Raw genomic sequence first — 19,703 nt, 5'->3', positions numbered from 1 at the left:
GGCTTCCTGGGAAAATCAAACTGAAAACCTGTGTCTTTTTTCCACTTTGTTTCCCCTTGCAAATGGTATTACTGAGCATGTTGTTTTTTCACAGTGCCTTTTTCCTTATTTCAAGAGTTACTTGTGAGTGGTGTTTATCTGTTTTGTTTTAAAATAAGTTAAAGACAGTCCAGAGCTTTTCAGCCCATTTGTCTTCTACTCTGTGTAAATATTTTTCCCTTGGGGGAGGGTAAAGCAGGGTAGAGAAAAGGAGACAGGTAGGAGCAGAGCCTGTGGGTGCTCCTGCCTGTTAGAAGCCAGAAGGCTTTGAGGTCCAGCTTTAATATTTGTGAGCCCCTCGGAGTTTAAGGGAGCTGCTGGCCTGGGGTGTGATGTGACCGACTGCTGGGGAAGGAGGAGAGGACACAGCTCCTCCACGTCTGATGGGACCTGGCTGGAAAGGGGTAAGAATCCTTGACTTTGTGGTCTCAAGTGTTGTCTGCCCGTCCTTGTGCCCAGACACCCCTAGACGCAAACCCCTGGAGCCAGCGAGTTTTAAACACAGGAAAGCCGGAGGAGAAAATACTGTTTGAACTGTTATTCTTTAGTTGTAACAGATTATACCATATTCCTACACTGGGGGTAGAAAATGAGAATAGCTTTATTTTTTTTGCTCTTCAATTTAGGTCATGGCTTTCACCTTTTGTGTCCCCTAACCTGTCCGGGTGAGCATTAGGGCAGCATCAAGAAGCAGCAGGATTGTTCACGTTTCTGTTCACAGCAGGCTGTGTTTATAGCTGCTGCCCTCACCCCTACAAACAAAACGTCCCATGGAGCAGGGAGAGTTGGGGAAGGAAAGGTTGGAAAGGTAGGAAGGCGAAGGCCACTGCAGAGCTCTCTGTCTGTCTGCTATCAGCTTTTGGTCCCTTGTAGTGATGTGCCTGTATGCTTTTTCTCTCGACCCAATCCTCTTTCCACAACAAAAATGAGGCCGCTTGCATTTCTCTCCCTGGGAGTGGTGACGGCCTTGGGCCTTTGGGTTCTGAGGCCATGCTGGGACTCTTCCTTGGACTCTGGTTATGGACCTGGACTCAGCCTGGAGCACTGGGAGGCACCAGGAGGAGGGAGCGTGTTCCTGCCTCCCCTCGCTCCCTCTCCTCTGCTTCTCCTTTCCTCACTGATGAGAAAAGGAATCCCTGGCATTTTACACCCGGACCATTGGATTGTTTTATTTCAGAATTGGTGTATATCATGAAGCCTTGCTGAACTAAGTTTTGTGTGTATATATTTTTTAAAAATCAGTGTTTAAATAAAAAGACCTATTGTACTTAATCCTTTAACTCTGCGGATAGCATTTGGTAGGTAGTGATTAACTGTGAATAATAAACATACAATGAATTCTTCACTCTTTTTTTCTCTTGCCTTCCTTAAAAATTTAAAAACTGTGTAAGGTGTTAGGGAGTCCGGACTCTTGGGTCCTTATTTCTGACTCACCTGGCATACGTCACTCTTGGGTGACCTCTTGGGGAGTGATGCCAGTCCAGTGCCTGGCTGTTCTTCAGAATTCCTGGGGAGCTTGGTAACAATACAGAATCGCAGACTCCACCCTCAGATCCCAGGACGTTTTTGGTTGAGGCACACACCGGCACGCCTGGCCTTTCTGATGTTGAGAAACATGGGGGCTTCGGGAGGACAAAGAGCCTGGCTTCTTTGGTTCTTCCCGCCCCTCTCTCTGTGTTAAAGGAGCAGAAGGATCTGTGATGAGGTGGTTTCAATATGCTAAGTAGCTAAAACATTTGTTAGCTCAATAGGAGGCTTTTAGGGTGAGAGTAGGCCTGTATAACCACACGCACTGGCCACAGTAGACCGAACAGGATTTGTTCAGACAGCGATTGAACCCCAGGAATTTCCACTTGCACTCTTGGTCTGGTTCTTAAGTGGACCTCAGCATGCCACCTCATTTGTGGCTACACTGCTGGGGAGGGGGTGGGTTTCAACTCTCCCTGTCCCTGCAGTGACCATGTGTGAGAAGAACGTTACCCAGTATTGTCCTGCTGGGGGCTGCTGGCTCCACAGTCCACTTAGGCTAGCCACCTTGAAGCTAAGTCCAAGTTTCCATCATGGGCCCATTTAAGTGAAAAGTCAGTGACAGTCATTTAGCCTCATTTGAGGCTTTTTGCTCAATTTGTTCCCTCTCTGTATGACTGACTGCCTCAAAATAACATCAGAGTTAATAGGAAAATTGCTGGCCAGTTAGCTCGGTTGGTTCGAGAATGGTGGTGTAACACCATGGCCAAGGGTTCGGATCCCCATGCCAGCCAGCCAACGACAACAAAAAAGGGGGAAATCACTGCTTTTGTGTGATCATCAGTTTGCTCACAGATTTCTTGGTGATTGTATCCCCCCCTCAGGGATCTGTAATTCCTGGCAAGGCATCTGGGTTGGGAACACCTTTGGGAAGCCTACCAGCATCTTCCGCTGTTGTCGGCTGGATGTTCAGCTGTGGAATAGCCCAGTTGTGTCTGATGGGTGAAAGCTGGAGGTGGGCAAGCGGCCTCTTACTGAGCTCGCTCTTCAGTTGGCCCTGCTGCAGCTGGAGCTGGGTGCTCCCTCGTGGATAACTGACAGTCCTCAATACTTAGCAGCCTGGGAGCCTGCAAAGGCCTGTCTTCAAACACGATTGTGGAGGAGACAGTGATGAATGGCCACTAAGTGCTCCAAGGCAACCTGCAGTGTAAGGGTGGCTTACGTAGCATTTTGAGGGGGAAAGGCCATCAGCACCGTAGTCTGCCTTTCTAGGACCTTGTTCCCCATGTCCTGCTTACGGAGTATGTGATCTCCACGTCAAAACGTTTTGCTTTGTGAAAGTTCCTGGTTAACTAGGAAAAAGGAAACGAATTGTATTTCATGCACTTGGAAATACTTTTAATAGAGACACTACTTACATGTAATACAAATTCACCAGCTCTGAGCCCTATTTTTCACTCAGGAATAAAGAGAAAGTTGCTCATGGACTTTGTGTTCATTTGGGAGCTTCTTAAACTTGGTCCCGTGGGTTCCAGGCCCCTCACCAGCCAGTAGTCTGGAGGCAAATGAGTGATGTGCTCACCACCAAGACGGCTGGCATCGAAATCCTAAGTGGTCGCTGTGTTTTAGGTTACTTATCACTATTAAAGAAGTAAGAGTACGGTTCTGTGTGCCAGCAGCACTGGTACATAAATATTACATGGTAGTGGTATTGATTAATCCACTTACTACTCAAATATTCCAAACATTAAATTTAAAACTAGCAGAGTTAGTTTAAAAGGCATAGTATATCTTGTCCAAACAAGAAATTACAGAGACAGTCTTTCAAGACTTGATTCTAGCCCATCCATGAGCAACACCGGTCTTAGGTCTCGAAAGATAATCTTGTTTTCTTAATATTCCTGAATTTGGGTTAAGAAAGCATGACGTCATGGCTATTTCCTGGGTCTGGTCACTTCAACTGTGCCTACCTCCAGAATACCAGCTGGCGGGTCCTGAGGCTTGCTTTATGCTGCAGACTTGTGGAGGGGTCCTGAGCTGGGGAGGTGGGGGGGATGGGAGCGGACTGGCCCCTGCTTTAGCTCCTCTCCTCCTCCTGTGCCGTGCTGGGGAAGCAAAGGGCATGGGGTGCCCCCTGACAGGTGTGTTGATCACTTCTGGTAGCAGTTTGTATGATGAACTTCATTCCTGAGGCGTGTGGTATTCTGCTCTAAATGCTCTGGAATTGGAGGCACTTCTGCCTCTAGTTAAGAGGCTGAGGAGACCTGCATGTATATCCTCGATGGCAGAACATCGGCTGCCCCTTTCCACTCCCACGCTTGCAGCATTACTGCCTTGAGTCATCCTGAAACTGGAAATTGCCCCACTTGGGGCTTCTGCTGTACTTGATATAGATGCGTTCTTCTCGGGATTCTTGTATTGTCATGCAAGCCGTTGGATGAGGGAACTTCAGAGAGGAAGTGTGGACAGCACACAGTCCCAAGGGGCGTGGAGGCTACGGACGGGTGGGACTTGCCCTAGATGTTGGGTGAAATGAGTTTAGACCATTATTAATAGGACAGTGGACATGGAGGGCAGGTGGCGCAGCATTAGTGGGGGTGGGGTGGAGCTCAAGTGCTTCCTGCAGTGAGTAGAGAGTGGGTTTGGGGACCTGGAATGTGGGCTGAACATGCCCCCTCTGCCTGTTGACACCGCAGGCTCCATATGTCTTGTAGGTTAGTGACATGATGAAAGGTGAGCCTTAGGGACACCTGACTTGCAGTAGTGCACAGAACAGAATCAGGATAGCGTGGAAGAGGCCACATTTGTGACGATTTAAGGAAATAAGGAGCTGCATCAGGGCCTGCCTGCCGCCTAGCCCGGGTCTCTCCTCTGCCAGTCGCCCAGGCCATGTGCCCAACCTCCTTGCGGTTCCGAGCAGCCACGTGCTGAGCCCTGGTTCGTGAGGGACGTGCTTGTGGCTGGCCTTGACGCGAGTGCTGTGTTGTGCCACTGACTCTGGGGCTCGTGACAGCAGCTCCCCTACCCTGACTCTCCAGGGGCTGCACTGGGGTTGGTGAGGCTTGAGAGACCCAGTTAAAAACATTAGGCTGTGGGGGAAGATATGGAATCGCTCATCATCTGAAATATAAGGAAGCAGCAATGACAGCAAAACCAAAGCTGACACGAGACCAGCGGGACACTCTCCTAACAGACGTGGCGGGCGCTGTGGGCCAAGCTCCACATGAGGACCTGGCTGCCCAGGAGGGGCCAGTGCTGCCACATCTCCCCCGCTCTGCCCCGTCCTGCCTCTGTCACCTCTGTCCTTGTTCAGCCACTGGACGTGGAGTTATCGTCATGTGCCCCGCTACCTCACCTCGCTCAGCCTCTGCTCAAGTAGGACTCCTCAGAGGAGCCCTCCCCACATGTAACTAGTAGTCACTAGCTTCCAGCACTTTCTGTGTCTCACCCTGCTTTGTTTTTTCTATAGTCCTTGCTCTACCTCGTGGGTTTCTTCTCGTGTGTGCGTGGTCTTTCTCCCCGCCTCTCCCTCTAGACTGTGAGCCCCTCCAGGTGGGAACTCAGCCACTCTTGGCCCCCAAGAGTAATGCCTGGAACACAAGGGCTGCTCCGTGGTATTGGCTATCTGATAAGAATAGTGTGTCCCAGACACTGCTACCAACAAGGCCAGGGTGCCTGTGCTCACGGTCTGCTGGAGAAGGCAGCCACACTGGGATGTAGTGCAGGGAGTGTGGGGGACAGTGGGCAGCAGCTCCTTCCTGCCTAGAGGTTGTGATCACTCTGTGGAGGGGAAGGAGTGTGTACCAGGTAAGGAGGCAAGACAGCCCTCGAGTTCCAGAAAGGGCTGAGCGTAGAGAGGAAGGGAGATGTGGGCCCAAGGAGAAGATGGCACAGGGGGCAGAGGACAGACCAGGCAGGGCCCTAGAAACCACAGGCAGGAGCCAGAAATGGGCACCCTGGAGGGCTGGTTTATTTTAAGAACAGCTTTTTTGAGATACAATTAACATATCATACAAATCACCTGTTTAAAGGGTACCATTCAATGGTTTTTGGTATCACCAGTTATGCAGTCATCACCACGATCAATTTTAGAACATTGTCATCTTGCACTGATTAGCAGTCACTTCCCGTTTTCCCCCAAGCCCTCCCAGCTCCAGCAACCACCAGTCTACTTTCTGTCTCTGTGAATTAACCTGTTCTGGACATTTCCTATAAGTGGAATCATACAGTGTGTGACCTTATGTGTCTGGCTTCTTTCACTTAGGGTAATGTTTTCAAGGTTTGTCCACGTGGACGCATGTGTCTATACTTTATTCCTTTTTATTATTTATTTATTTTATTTATTTATTTTTTTAAAGATGACCGGTAAGGGGATCTTAACTCTTGACTTGGTGTTGTCAGCACCACGCTCAGCCAGTGAGCGAACCAGCCATCCCTATATGGGATCCGAACCCGTGGCCTTGGTGTTATCAGCACCGCACTCTCCCGAGTGAGCCACGGGCCGGCCCCTTTATTCCTTTTATGGTGGAACAAATATTCCATTGTATGGACAGACCACATTTGGTTTATCCATTCATCAGTTGATGGACATGTGGGCTGTTTCCAGTCTTTGGTTATTATGAATAGTGCTGCTATGAACATTCGTATACAAGGTTTTATGTGGACATATCCTGAGGGGTTTTAAGCACAGGAGTAGACACGAATCAGCTAGAACAGCAGGGGAAGGATGAGATGTAAGAGACTTTGCAGTTGTCCTGGTGAGGGGAGTGGCATGGGCGGGAAGGGGAAAGGAGGGGTCACAATGACCCTTAGGATCCTTGCTTGAGCGATGAGGGCAGCGGTGGCTGCTGTTTTTTTACATGGGGAATACTGGAGGAGGAGGGGTACGGTGGGGGTAGGGAGAAGAGCTGGACAGGTTGAATTTGAGGTGCTTGGGGCAAACATCTAGGAGGCAGCAGGGTGTGTTCTGGAGCTCAGGAGGCAGATCTGAGCAGGGGGTCCAGATTCAGGGGCTACCAGCAAGTCATGGTGCTGAAGCCATGACCATGGTGACGCCTCACACTCTCCCCTCTCCTGAGGGCCAGGCAAGGGGAAAGGAGGATACAGCAAAAGACAAGGGGCCCCATGGGGCAGGAGGAAAACCAGGAACAGCAGCACAGGGACTCCATGGGATGAAATGTCCCCTGTGCCACCACATCCAGGTCCCTCATCCTCCACCCTGTCTCCACCCTCCATCCTGTCTCTTCCCACAGCAATCCAGTCACCTTACTTGGGAGAGTGTGGTGCTGGTAACATCAAGGTCAAGGGTTTGGATCCCCTTACTGGCCAGCTGCCAAAAAAACATCAAACTGATGATAATGTCGCAGGTTAGTCTGAGAATTCAGTGTGACTTTGTGCATAGGTGTTTTGCAATGCAACAGGAGCTGATTATGACCTTGGCATTCAAGAACTTTTATGGCTTACACCTGGTCCGATTCTCTAACTCTGGCCCACCAAGTCCCTTCTTGAGTCCTTGGCTTTAGTCAGCATTTACGTTTTTCTCAGATCCTAGGCAAATGTCTCTCTTGCCACCTCTGCCCCCAGCCAATGTCCTTTGTAACTAACTCTCAGCCCCCTCCTCTCTGCTTGCCTACTTAATCCCCAGCCTGTCATGAGCATGGACTCTACAAACCCCACAGGTCCTGAGAACACTTTCCTGACCAGCTTCGACTGGACTCTTGCTGCCCTGCAGTCTCAAAGCCCCCACAGCCTGCCCTTCCTCCATTTCGTGTGTCTTTATTTATTTATTTATTTTTATAAAGATGACTGGTAAGGGGATCTTAACCCTTGACTTGGTGTTGTCAGCACCACGCTCAGCCAGTGAGCGAACCAGCCATCCCTATATAGGATCTGAACCCATGGCCTTGGTGTTATCAGCACCGCACTCTCCCGAGTGAGCCACGGGCCGACCCCATTTCGTGTGTCTTTAGACTGCCCAACTGAGGAGCTGTTCCCTGAAAGCTGGAAGCTCCTTAACCTGCCCTGTGTCCTGTGTCCTGCCACCCTCCTGCCTTCCCCAGGCCCACTGCCATGCATCAATAACTACGTTGCTGCTGGTGGTCAATCATCTATAGCCAGGAGCAGGGGAGTAATGGTTAGTACCCCAGACTCTAGGGTGGCCTCGGACAGGCTGCCTCCTATGCTTTTGGAGTAAGGGAGTCGGTAACCTTAACAAGCTACTTTTCTAAGCCTCAGATCAAGAAATTTAGGTTGATAAAAGAAATCAAATATGCTTGATAAGATTACACAGGATACGGCCAGCTGTGCAAAAAAAAAAAGATTATGCAGGATGATGTGTAACTAGCAGAGGTGGGTTAGTCAATGCCAGCTCCCACCTGGCTGGTCACTCTGAGTTTAGCTGACTCCTGGTCAGCTGTGCTTATCCACGACTCTTTCTTACTGAGGGTAAAAGAATTCATCCGTATTTTCATTTTCTATACTTCAATCTTTGATCTATTCAAAGGCTGGCCTGGTGAATGGGGTGAGATACGGATCCAGCTCTCTTTTTTCCAGGTGGCTACACAGTTGTCCCCATGGCATTTATTAAAGGTCCGTGTCAGCTCTGACTTGGGCAGGTGCATTCTATGCCCCGAGTCTCCCTAGGTTGCAGTCCTGTTTCTGGACTCTGTTGCTCCGTCTGTTCCTGGGCCAGAGCCCTGCCCTCTGCGCTCACTCCCGAGGCCTTGCAGCCGGTTTTGTATCAGATCGGGCCACCCTCCCTCCATCACTCGTCCTTCTCAGGGTTTTCCTGGCTCTTCTTGCTTGTTTATGTTTTCAATGTAAACTTCGGAATTGGTTTGTCTCGTTCCAGAAATAAAAGCCTCTTGGTGTTTTTATTTGGATCACATTAAATTTATAAACTACCTTAAGAAGAATTGACGTTTTTATGATGTTGAGTCTCCCCATCCAAGAACGCGGCATGTCTGTCCAGTTGCATGTCCTCTGAGAATGTTCCAGTTTTCCTCATAGAGGTTTTGCACGTTTCTTGTGATGGTTGTTCCCAGGTATTTTATCTGCTTTGTTGATATTTTAAATCAGAGCTTCTCTCCCATCACATCTTCTGACTGGTGGTTGTTTGTATATGAGAAGGTATTGATTTTTCTGTACAAATGTCGACCTTTTCCTACTGAATTATCTGACTGTTTGCAGTGGTTCGGTAGTCGATCTCATACAGACGAATCGTGTCTCACTGTTCTGTTGGAGCCCCACTGCTAGGTGAGCTCCAAGAAGATTCTTCCGCTGCTCGTAGCTCCCTGTGTACTGGAATGGTGCAGACCAAAGTCAGTTAAATGAGCAAGCGACCGAGGCTGAGAGACGGCAGCACAGTCTTAGACGAGATGCTTAAACACTCCTGTAATGAGATCTGTTTAAATCTGTTCAAAAATCTTCTCTGAACAGAAGAAAGTTCAAAACATTTTGCTCTGAGTAAGGGATATAAGTCCTTTTTCAAATGCTTTCTGACCATAAAGTTGCTCTTTCAAACACCTTTGTAGCCTGAAAAAGATAAGCTGCAGGGAGAAGACCTCTTCCACCCAGCTGCAGAACCCAAAGGACAGATGGGTGAGGAGAAAACATGGGGCCTCCCGGGCTGTGCGATGTATAGACAGGGCTGTTTTGGGCAATGTATGGAAGAAGGAGGTAGGGGTCTGGCAAAGGCTGAAGACAAAGAGGCCAGCAAGGCCTTCCTTCCCCTTAGCTGGAACAGTCTTGGCTAAGTGAACAGAGTTTTTGTGACTGAGGCCAGTGGGGCCGACAGCAGAAGGCTGGAATCCAGAGCAAACAAGGACAGCCAACCAAGAAAGCTTCTGGGGCCCTAAATGCAGCTTTGGGTCAAGGTGGACCCATCCACATTTGATCCACACACTAAATACAAAATATGAATAAAAAGATAAAAAGAAACATTGTTGGCTATAATAGCTGGTTCTAGAACCTCATGGAAGAGGGAAAATAGGAAATACACATGTGAGGAGGAAAATCTATTCAAAGCTCTTTAAGGGATTCCAGTGTGGAAGGAACCCCACTCTAGCCCAGCCTCCTCCTTCTGTAGGACCGATGGGGAAATAGAGCCCAGGGACAGTAAATGAGGGCCTTGCCCAAGCTCTCATCTCACTTCTCCCTTGTGCTGCTGCCATTTTCAGCACTGGGGAAGACCACACCAGGGAGAACACTGTCTTCCTGCTCCCCATATGCACCCCTCACCCTAAAAGTTGAAGATAAGGTGGCAAATGCATAGTAAAAAACATTACCTAGTTGCTTTTCCTCCAGCCCCTGCTTCCTTTCCTAACCTGTGGGCTGGTCCAAACATAAGAGAAAGATGGCTGAAGTTCCTCCCCCTCTTCCACCCTTTACTCTTAGACTTCCCAAGGCAGCCTGATGTCATGGGAAAAGCTTTGAAGTCTGTCTCAGTCAGCTCTGGCTGCTATGATGAAAGACCATGGACTGGGTGGCTTAAACAACAGACATTTATGTATCAAAATTCTGGAGACTGAGAAGTACAAGGTCAGGGTGCCAGCAGGTTTGGTTCTTGGTGAAGGCCTGCTTTTTGGCCTGCAGAAAGCCACCTTCTTGTGTCCTCATATGGCAGAGAGAGAGACAGGGCATGCGTGAGAGAGCCCATGTGCATGTACTTTGCTTTCTTCCTCTTCTCATAAGGGCACTAATCCCATTATGAGGTCTATACCCTCATGACCTCACGTAAACCTAGTCACCTCCCAAAGGCCCCACTTCCTAATACTATCCTACTGGGGTTTGGGCTTTAACATGGGAATTTAGGGGAACAAGAACATTCAGTCCATAACAAAGTCCCATAGACCTGTATTTTTAGTCCTAGCTCTGGCTGCTACTAGTTGTGTAAACTTGAGGGAGTTACCCAATACTTCTGAGATTGTTTCCTCTTTAGTACTATGGAATGCAATGTCTGCTCCTAGAATTTTGGGGAGAAGTGACTAATATATAAAATACCAAGCCCAATGCCAGAGGCAAAGTACTTGCTCAGTACATGTTTCTCTTCCTCTGTCTGTCTGTGGCAGAGATGCTAGCGGCCTCCCGTTTCCCCCTCTCCTCTTCCACAGTAGGAGAATGCCCAAGTTTTAGCTTGTATATGACCGCCCAGAATAAAGACCACCTGTTCCAGACACACATTTAGGTGTGGCCAAGCAACAAAGTTCTGGCCAATAGGATCCAAGCGTAAGTCTCCTGTGGTGGCTCTGGATCCCCTTTCTCCTTCAATCCTTCCTCCGTTCTGTTGCTTCACTACCCATGTAGTATCTGGAACTCCAGCTGCTGGCTTGGGTCGGACAATGAGGGCCGTACCCGAGGGATGGTGGCATGGTGATCTGGAAGGGGTCTGTGCTCCTGGGAAGTTTATGGAGACAGCTGTCAAACCAGCCCTGGACAGCTTACTCCAGACTTTGATGAATTTAAACCATTGTTAGGGGCTGGCCAGGTAGCTCAGTTGGTTAGAGTGAAGTTATAACACCAAGGTCAAGGGCTTGGATCCCCGTACCAGCCAGCCAACAACAACAAACCCAGTATTATTGTGGGACTCTGTTACTTTCCTGCAGCTGAAACTAATCCTGATACCGCTTTGTTCACGCCTGTCTACGAAGCCGCCAATGTACCCCCAGACATCTCTTTTTCTCCAGAATCCAAGGAACCTCTCAGGCAGGCGTATCCCACCCCAAAGGTAAGCAAAGAAAGAAGACATTCGAAGATGTCCCCACAGTCTTTCTCTATTCAACTCTCCGATGTACGTAGTTCTCGACTCCCATGTTTCCCTGTCTATAAATACCCTCACGGGACAGAGGCAGTGCAGAAGAGAAAAATCATTTCACTCTGAGCCATGCTAGGGACTGTCACCCATCCCTGCACTCCACAGTGTCTACTGAGCATTTTTTTTTTTTTTTTTTTGGTAGCTGGGCAGTACAGGGATCCAAACCTATGACCTTGGTGTTACAAGGCTGTGCTCTAACGGACTGAGCTAACCAGCAAGCCCTCTACTGAGCATTGTGAACATAGGTCCGCACCAGGTGCTGGAGACAGAAAGATGAATGAGAAGGTTACCAAACCCTGAGTCTCAAGGAGCTAGAGATACTGTGGTGGATCCTGAGCAGGGATCTAACCCAGGACAGGGGCAGGGCAAGGTGAACGCAGGGGACCACAGACTAGGAAGGGGTCAGGAGGGGCTTCAGAAAGAGGGTGACTCTAGAGCTAAGGCACGGGGAAAGGGAAAATGATACATGCAAAAGTACATGGGCATCCAAACAATAAGAAATTGGAACCCTCGTGCACTGCTGGTGGCAATGTGAAATGGGGTGGCCACTGTGGAAACCAATTTGGTGGCTCCTCAAAATGCTAACCATAGAATTACCGTACAAGCCAAACAATTCCACTGCTAGGCACATACTAGAAAGAATTGAAAACAGGGACTCATTCGAATCCCCATACTGGCCATCTGCCAAAAAATTTAAAAATTTAAAAATTTTAAATAAAAAAAAAATAGGGACTCAAACAGATGCTTGTATGTCAATGTTCATTGCACGTCATCCACAACAGCAAAAAGGTGGAAACAACCCAGTGTCCTTCAACAAGTGAACGTATAAACAAAATATGCTATTCCATACAATGGAATATGATTGAGCCATAATGAAGTTCTTTTTTTTTCTTTTTAAAGATGACCCGTAAGGGGATCTTAACCCTTGACTTGGTGTTGTCAGCACCACGCTCTCCCAAGTGAGGTAACCGGCCATCCCTATATAAGGATCCAAACCCGTGGCCTTGGTGTTATCAGCACCGCACTCTCGTGAGTGAGCCACGGGCTGGTCCCAGGATTCACATTATCTTCTAACTCAATTTTTCCACAAACTTTTTGAAGTACCCTCGTGTGTGTGTGTGTGTGTGTGTGTGTGTGTGTGTGTGTGTGTGTGTGTGTGTGTGTGTTTAACGACAAAAAAAATGAACAACACATAGAAAGCACACAGGCTCCTGCACTCTGAATTCCAGAAGTCAGCCTGACCGCAGGGCCACAGGACCAAGGCTGGGACTTCCTAGGGGAGTGAAGGCCGCTGAGGCTGGAGGGCCTGATGTGCAGAGCGGGTTTGCCCTTAATCTTCTCTTATAAGATCAGTACTGTTCAGGCTTCCATTGTGGTTTCTCGTGTCACTTTATCTTCTTTCAGTCCGAGCACTGGATGTCTGGTTCTGCTCTGAGAAGGGTTAGGTGAAGAGAGCTGGATGTCATCCGGCAAAACGTTTCTGAGACTCATCCCTGTTGTGTTTCAGTGGTTCTCTCCTTTTTATTGCTGGGTAGCAGTCCGTCGTGCGGCGGGAAGGGGCAACGGGAGGGACCATTAATGGGTATGGGGTTTCTTTTTGGGGTCAAAGAAATGTTCTGGAATTGGATAGTGGTGATGGTTGCACGATTGTGGATATACTAAAAAAACCCCACTGAATTGTACACTTTAAAATGGTGATTTTTATGTTATGTGAAATAAAAATGAGTTTAGAAAGATATTATGCAATCATCAAAAATGATAGTTCTTGAAAAACATGGAAACATCTTCGTGATAGAATGTTAAATAAAAATACGTAATCTTTTACGTACAGTGTGATTTTAGTTGCACTGAAAACAAACCACAAGTTAGGAAAAGCACGGTGGCAGGAAATAAATCAACATCGTAACAGGAGTTGTGATTGGGTAATGAGAATAAGGGTGATTTTATTCTCTTTTCTTATTATTTTGACCTTTTTGGTATGTTCCAGAATTTAATTAGCAGTTGTTTCTTCTATAGTAAAACAAATTAATAAAAATGAATAGCCTTCTGAAAAAATAACACTATGCCAATTAATATTTAAAATTAACTGTTTCAATACTTTTAATTTTTAAAAAGGCAAATTATTAAATCCGGAGTATGGATTTACTCATCAATTTTTGTTTGTTTTTTGCTTAATGAGAATTTTTAACGATGTCAGGGAAAAACATCATACAGAAGTTTGTACCCTTTTTGTACTCTTTGGTCTCAGTGTGCGTGTGTATAAGGGGGGTGGGGTGCACATGGGGGAACAGCTAGTGTGCCTAAAGCCCACTGTGTCTGGCATAGTAAATACAGTTGAGGAGGGAATGCAAAGATGTTAGCACAATTTGGCTCTAGGTGGTGGGATTATGGGTGACTTAAAAAATTTTTTATTCTTCAAGTTCTCCACAATGAGACAAATTACTCTTAAAATAAAAACAAGTTTGTGGTTTTTTGGGCAGGGGGAGGGGGCGAAGGCCGGCCTCTGTCACAAGGCTGGCTGATGTAACAAGGCCACACTGTAAGCAACTGAGCTAATGGGCCAGCCCTGGTTTTTTTTCTCAGCACCACACTCTCCCGAGTGAGCCATGGGCCGGCCAAGCCCTGGTTTTTTTTAAGATTGGAAAAATGGATGGCAAAATCTAAGTAAACTGACCCTGAGAGTCATCACCTGAAATACGAAGTGAAGGGTTCCTAGGAAGGAGGCTGAACTGCTCACTTGAGGCAGTCTGTTCAGTCATTTATTTAACACACTTTCCTGGAGTATCTTTACCAGGCCCTGTGAGCTCCCAGGCTGCTGGGAAACCAGATAATTCGTGTTTGCTGGAGCACAAGGGATCAACGCTCTAATCCAGGTGTGTGCAGAGAGCTGGGAAGCCAGAGACAGGGGCTGCCGGCCCCGCCAGAGGGAGAGTTGGGGAGGGCCCAACACCCCAGAAGGTGGCCTTTGAGAGGGGCCTCAGAAACTGATGGGGGAGGGGTGCCAGTTAAAGCAGGAGAGAAGAAAATCCCTGTTCAGGAGAAAACCCCTCACTGTCTTGGGAGTAATAATATGATGACCACGCTGACTTGCTGTGGGTTTGAGGAATCTCCAGGCCCGTTTTCTTGACAGCCTGCTTCTTAGATTTGGGACTTCCAGAAGTAGTCATTCCTGAGTCAGATGCCAGAAGTCGTGGGGGAAAAAGATAAGGTCTGTGGTTGACACGAGACACGTCAATCCTCCTGCCACACACAGACACCTCCGCCTCCGTGGCGGGGCCACCCCCACCCTCTTCCTCTGTGCGTTGGTGGCAGGGTGAAGACGGGCTTCCCACACGCAGCAGAAAATACCTTGTTGGGGAAGCCCAGAAATGGGTGATGGGTGAGGTGTTGTCACCTGCAAAGGTTGATAATCTGGTCAGACAGAAGTAAATGCCAAAAACTAGAAGGCTCCAAGTCTTCAGACCCTCCAGTAGACTTGGAAACCCTTCCTGATCGGGCCAACGATAACACTAGCTGGAGCCTCTTGACCTTGGGTTCTGCTGAGAAGAGCAACAGAAGAAGGTTGAAATGCACAATAAATCAGCTCTTGAAAGTCACTGGACAGTGGATCCTCTTTCTTTCTTTTCTTTTTTTCTTGGTTAGTTTACTGATTTAAATCATTTGCTGAGTGAATCTGAAAGGACAAAAAAAGGAACTATCTCAGCAGTGCCCCTATCTTTGGTCACTGCTGCCTGTCAGAACTTCCTCCATATCCTCCAACTGTGGTTGGCTTTTTCATAGTTTTCTGAGACTTATAGACCTAAAGTTAAAATAAAATAAATAATAAAATTAAATGATGGAAACTTACATCCATACAAAAACGAGCACATGAAGATTTATAGCAACTTCATTCATAAATGCTAAAACTGGAAAGCAACCAAGACGTCTTTCAGTAGGTGAATGGATAAACACACCATGTGGGTACATACACACACTGGGATGTTATTCAGTGCCAAAAAGAAGTGCGCTATCACACCACAAAAAGACATGGGGGAACCTTAGGTGCATATTGCTAAATGAAAGAAAGTCATTTCCAAGAGGGCAGGAATTCTGATTTGTTCACTGCTGTATCTCCAGCATTTAAAATTGTCTGGCCAGTCTACGGCCATACCACCCTGAACGCGCCCGATCTCGTCTAAAATTGTCTGGCCAAAACGGACCCTCAATAAATATTTGGTGAATTAAAAAAACAAACAAAAAAAACCCGGAAAACAGAGGCCCTCATCTCATCCTGATCATGAGAAAGTAGAAAGAAACAAGGGGAGCATAGATGATCCGCTGGCATGTGTATCTTCAATTCAGTGTCTCTCCAAGGGTGGGCCACCAACCAAAATGCTTATTCCCAGGTCCCATCCCAGACCTGCTTGATCAGGATGAGTGTCCCTAGTTAGGAGGTACTTTGCATTTTAAAATAAGCATCCCAGATGATTCCTATATCAGCTGAAGTTAAGAACTGCTTGGGATGCTTACTAGAAATGCAGATTTATTTTTAGACCCGTGGAGGTACAGAGGCAGCAATGCTTGGACACCCTGTAGTCCAACCCTTCATCTGTATAGACAGAGAAACTGCAACCCAGAGAAGGAAAGTGATTTGCCAAAGATATACAGCAAGTTGCTTTCTGACTCTCAGGCCTCTTACAGATAGCTGACCACCTCATCCAGACGGTAAGAGACTCATTTACCTCAGAAGCATCGGCTCAGGCTGCTATTATATACCAGCTATATTCAGTCGAGGCCAAGGAGGTATTTACTCCTTCCAAGGAGGCAGGGGAAGTCCAAAGGAGCTTTTAATAGGTCTGTTTAGGGTAAGTGTTGTGAGGTCACAGAAAGATTCACTTCCCCAAGCTAACGGGAACTGTTATTTTCTGGTTTCTCTTTTCATGTGACATGATTTGCTAAATACTTTTAATTTAAAATGAAATGACCAGATTTCAAATATGCAAAAACTAGAACCAGGGTATAATCCCAGGAAAACTGGTACCTGCCACTAATCTCATCTCAGCTTGGCCTCCAATCTCGGGCACATCCTCTGGGCCCCAGTCAGACTAAATGATCTCCATGAATCTTTTCAGTTCTGGTAATCTGTGGTTCCCTGAGACTGCCTCATTCTACAATTAGCCTGTAGTCAAAAGTCCTTTGAATGACCATTGAGGAGATTTCTTTTAAAATGTGGGCTTGGGGCCGATCCCGTGGCGCACTCGGGAGAGTGCGGCGCTAGGAACGCAGCGACGCTCCCGCCGCGAGTTCGGATCCTATATAGGAATGGCCAGTGCACTCACTGGCTGAGTGCCGGTCACGAAAAAGACAAAAAAAAAAAAAAAAAATGTGGGCTTGTTCTACTCCAGGAAAACAAATGAGCCAAAGATCTCTTTAGTGAAGAGATTTTTTCTGGAAAGAGTTAGCCATCAGTCCACAAAACTGATCTGGAAAATGAGATGAAAAGCAAAGGCTGCATTTTCATGGGGAAATAAGACAGTCCCTAAGCAAGGAGACAGAGAGGAAGTGAAGGAGGACAAAGGTAGCCCTGAAGGGCGCAGTGAGGGTCACTTTGAAGAAGGGTAGAGGAGGGGCTGGCTGATTAACACAGCTGGGGAGAGCACTGTGTTATATAACGCCAAGGTCAAGGGTTCAGATCCCTGTTCTGGCCGGCCACCAAAAAAAAAAAACAGGTAGGCGATCAACATTCTGTACTAGGCTCTGCCCATTGTGGGCACCTTTAACATTTGTTAACTATCTTTTTCCTGTGTGGGTAATGCTTATCATCACTTACGTTGAGAGAGAAAAAAGCAGAAGTCAAAATTTGAGCACATACAAACAACTGATTTTTTTTTAACAGAAATGAAAAGGAAATTTAGTGGAAAAAGAGTAGACTGTCAACAAAAAGTCTTCCACATGCTGGAACAATTAAATATCTAAATGCAAAAAACAAAGAAAAAAAAAAAAGAACTTCAATCCATATCTCACACCAAACACAAAAATTAACTCAAAATGGATCAGAGACCTAGATTTAAAAGCTGAAACTGTAAAATTTCAGGGCTGGCCTGTTAGCTCAGTTGGTTAGAGCACGGGTGCTCATAACACCAAGGTCCAGGGTTTGAAAAAAATAACAAATAATAAAACTGTAAAATTTCTATTAGAAAAGATAGCAGAAAATCTTTATGATCTTTGGCTAGACAAACATTTCTTTTTCTTTTGGCAGCTGTCCAGCACAGGGAAAAAATGTCTTTGGTATGATACCAAAAGCACGGGATGGTGGGTTAGCTCAGTTGGTTAGAGTACAGCCTTATAAAACCAAGATCCTGGATTCAGATCCCTCTAATGGCCAGTCACACACAAAGATACCAAAAGCATAATCCATAAAAGAAAAAAATCAATAACTTAAACTTCATTAAAATTGAAAAATTCTGCTCTTTGAAAGACACAGAATGAAAAAACAAGCCATAGTCTGGGAAACAATTGAAATATAAGATAAAGAGCTATATCCAGAAAATATAAAGAACTCTCAAAACTCAACAAAAAGGAACAAAACAGTCCAATTAAAAAGAGGCAAGAGATTTGAACAGATACGTCAAGAGGATATGAAAAGATATTCAATGTCATTACTTATTAGGGAAGTGCAAATTAAGACCACAATGAGATACCACCACACACCTATTAGAATAGCTAAAATGATGAGACAGACCTTACAAAGTGCTGGTGGGGATGTGGAAGAAATAGAACTGTCATTCTGCTGATGGGAAAGTAAAATGGTCAACTATTTTTTGGGGGGGGGTTTTGGCATTTTTTTTTTATTGACTGGTTGGCTGGGGACCTGAGTGCTTGACCTTGGTGTTATAACCCCATGCTCTAACCAGCTGAGATAACTGGCCAGTCCTATGCATGAATGTTTATAGCAGCTTTATTTGTAATAGCCAAAAACTGGAAGCAACGCTCATGTCCATCAACAGGTGAAAGGGTAACAAATGGTGGTATATCCATACAACAGAATATTACTTGGCATAAGAAGGAATCAGGTGCTGATACACACAACAACATGAATGTATCTCAAAATAATTATGCTGAGTGAAATAAGCCAGACAAAAAGAGGACATAATGTATGATTCCATTTTCATAAAATTCTATAAAATGCAGGGGGCTGGCTGGTTAGCTCAGTTGGCTAAAGCGTGGTGCTGACAACACAAAGGTCCAGGGTTCGCTCGCTGTACCAGCCAGTCACCAAAAACAAACAAACAAGAAATCAAACCAAATTCTATAAAATGCAAACTAATCTATAATGACAGAAAGCAGATCTGAGATTGCTCGGGGAGGCGAGTGGGAGAAGATAGGGCTAGAGGAAGCAACTGTGAAGAGATATGAGCAATCTTTTGGGGTTATGAATATGTTCACTACCTTGATTGGAGTGATGTGCATCACATGACAAAACATAAAATTGTTGGGCCAGCCCATGGCTCACTTGGGAGAGTGTGGTGCTGATAACACCAAGGCCACGGGTTCGGATCCCTATATAGGGATGGCTGGTTAGCTCACTTGGGAGAGCGTGGAGCTGACAACACCAAGTCAAGGGTTAAGACCCCCTTACCAGTCATCTTTTTAAAACAAACATACAAAAACCATAAAATTGTTCACTTTAAATAAGTGCAGCTGTCATACCGGCCAGCAAGCAAAAAAAAAAAAAAGTGCAGCTAATTGTATGTCAGTTATGTCTTAATAAATCTGTTAAAAATAGTGTGTGAAAGGATGAGCCTAGAACATCTTGTGATATCAGAAATTAAGCAGACCAATCCTTTTGTCAAAAAAACTCAGGTGGTGACTTGAAGAAGCACCCACTGGCCAAAGACGGGAAAATGTAAGCATCAATTAGGATAAAAACTGAAGTGGACTGAAAAAGAACAAACTTGCCTTTGTTTTTTTTTTTTTTCGTGGCTGGCCAGCAGGAGGATCTGAACCCTTGACCTTGGTGTTATGAGAACAAATGTGTTTAAATCCATATGTTCATGATGATACTAATAATAAACTTCACTGATCACCTTTTTTTTGGCGGTAGCCAGTATGGGATCTGGGATCCAAACCTGTAACTTTGGTGTTATAGGGCTGCTCTCTAAGTAATCGATCAGGCTGGCCAGTTAGCTCAGTTGGTTAGAGCGTCGTATTGATAACACCAAGGTCAAGGGTTTGGATCCCCATACTGGCTAGCCACCAAAAAAAAGAAAAACGAAAGCTAATAAAGGTAAGGAATCATCCGTTTATCCTGCCTTTCCTATATGAACTATACCTCAGGTAATTAATTAGCCAATGAAAGGAAGTTCTTCATAGAAATATTCATAGAAGTATTCCAGTTGATAAACGC

Source organism: Cynocephalus volans, chromosome 16, assembly GCF_027409185.1.
Source record: "Cynocephalus volans isolate mCynVol1 chromosome 16, mCynVol1.pri, whole genome shotgun sequence".
Taxonomy (NCBI): domain Eukaryota; kingdom Metazoa; phylum Chordata; class Mammalia; order Dermoptera; family Cynocephalidae; genus Cynocephalus; species Cynocephalus volans.
The sequence above is the reverse complement of the archived record's forward strand: the minus strand, read 5'-3'. Positions refer to the sequence as shown.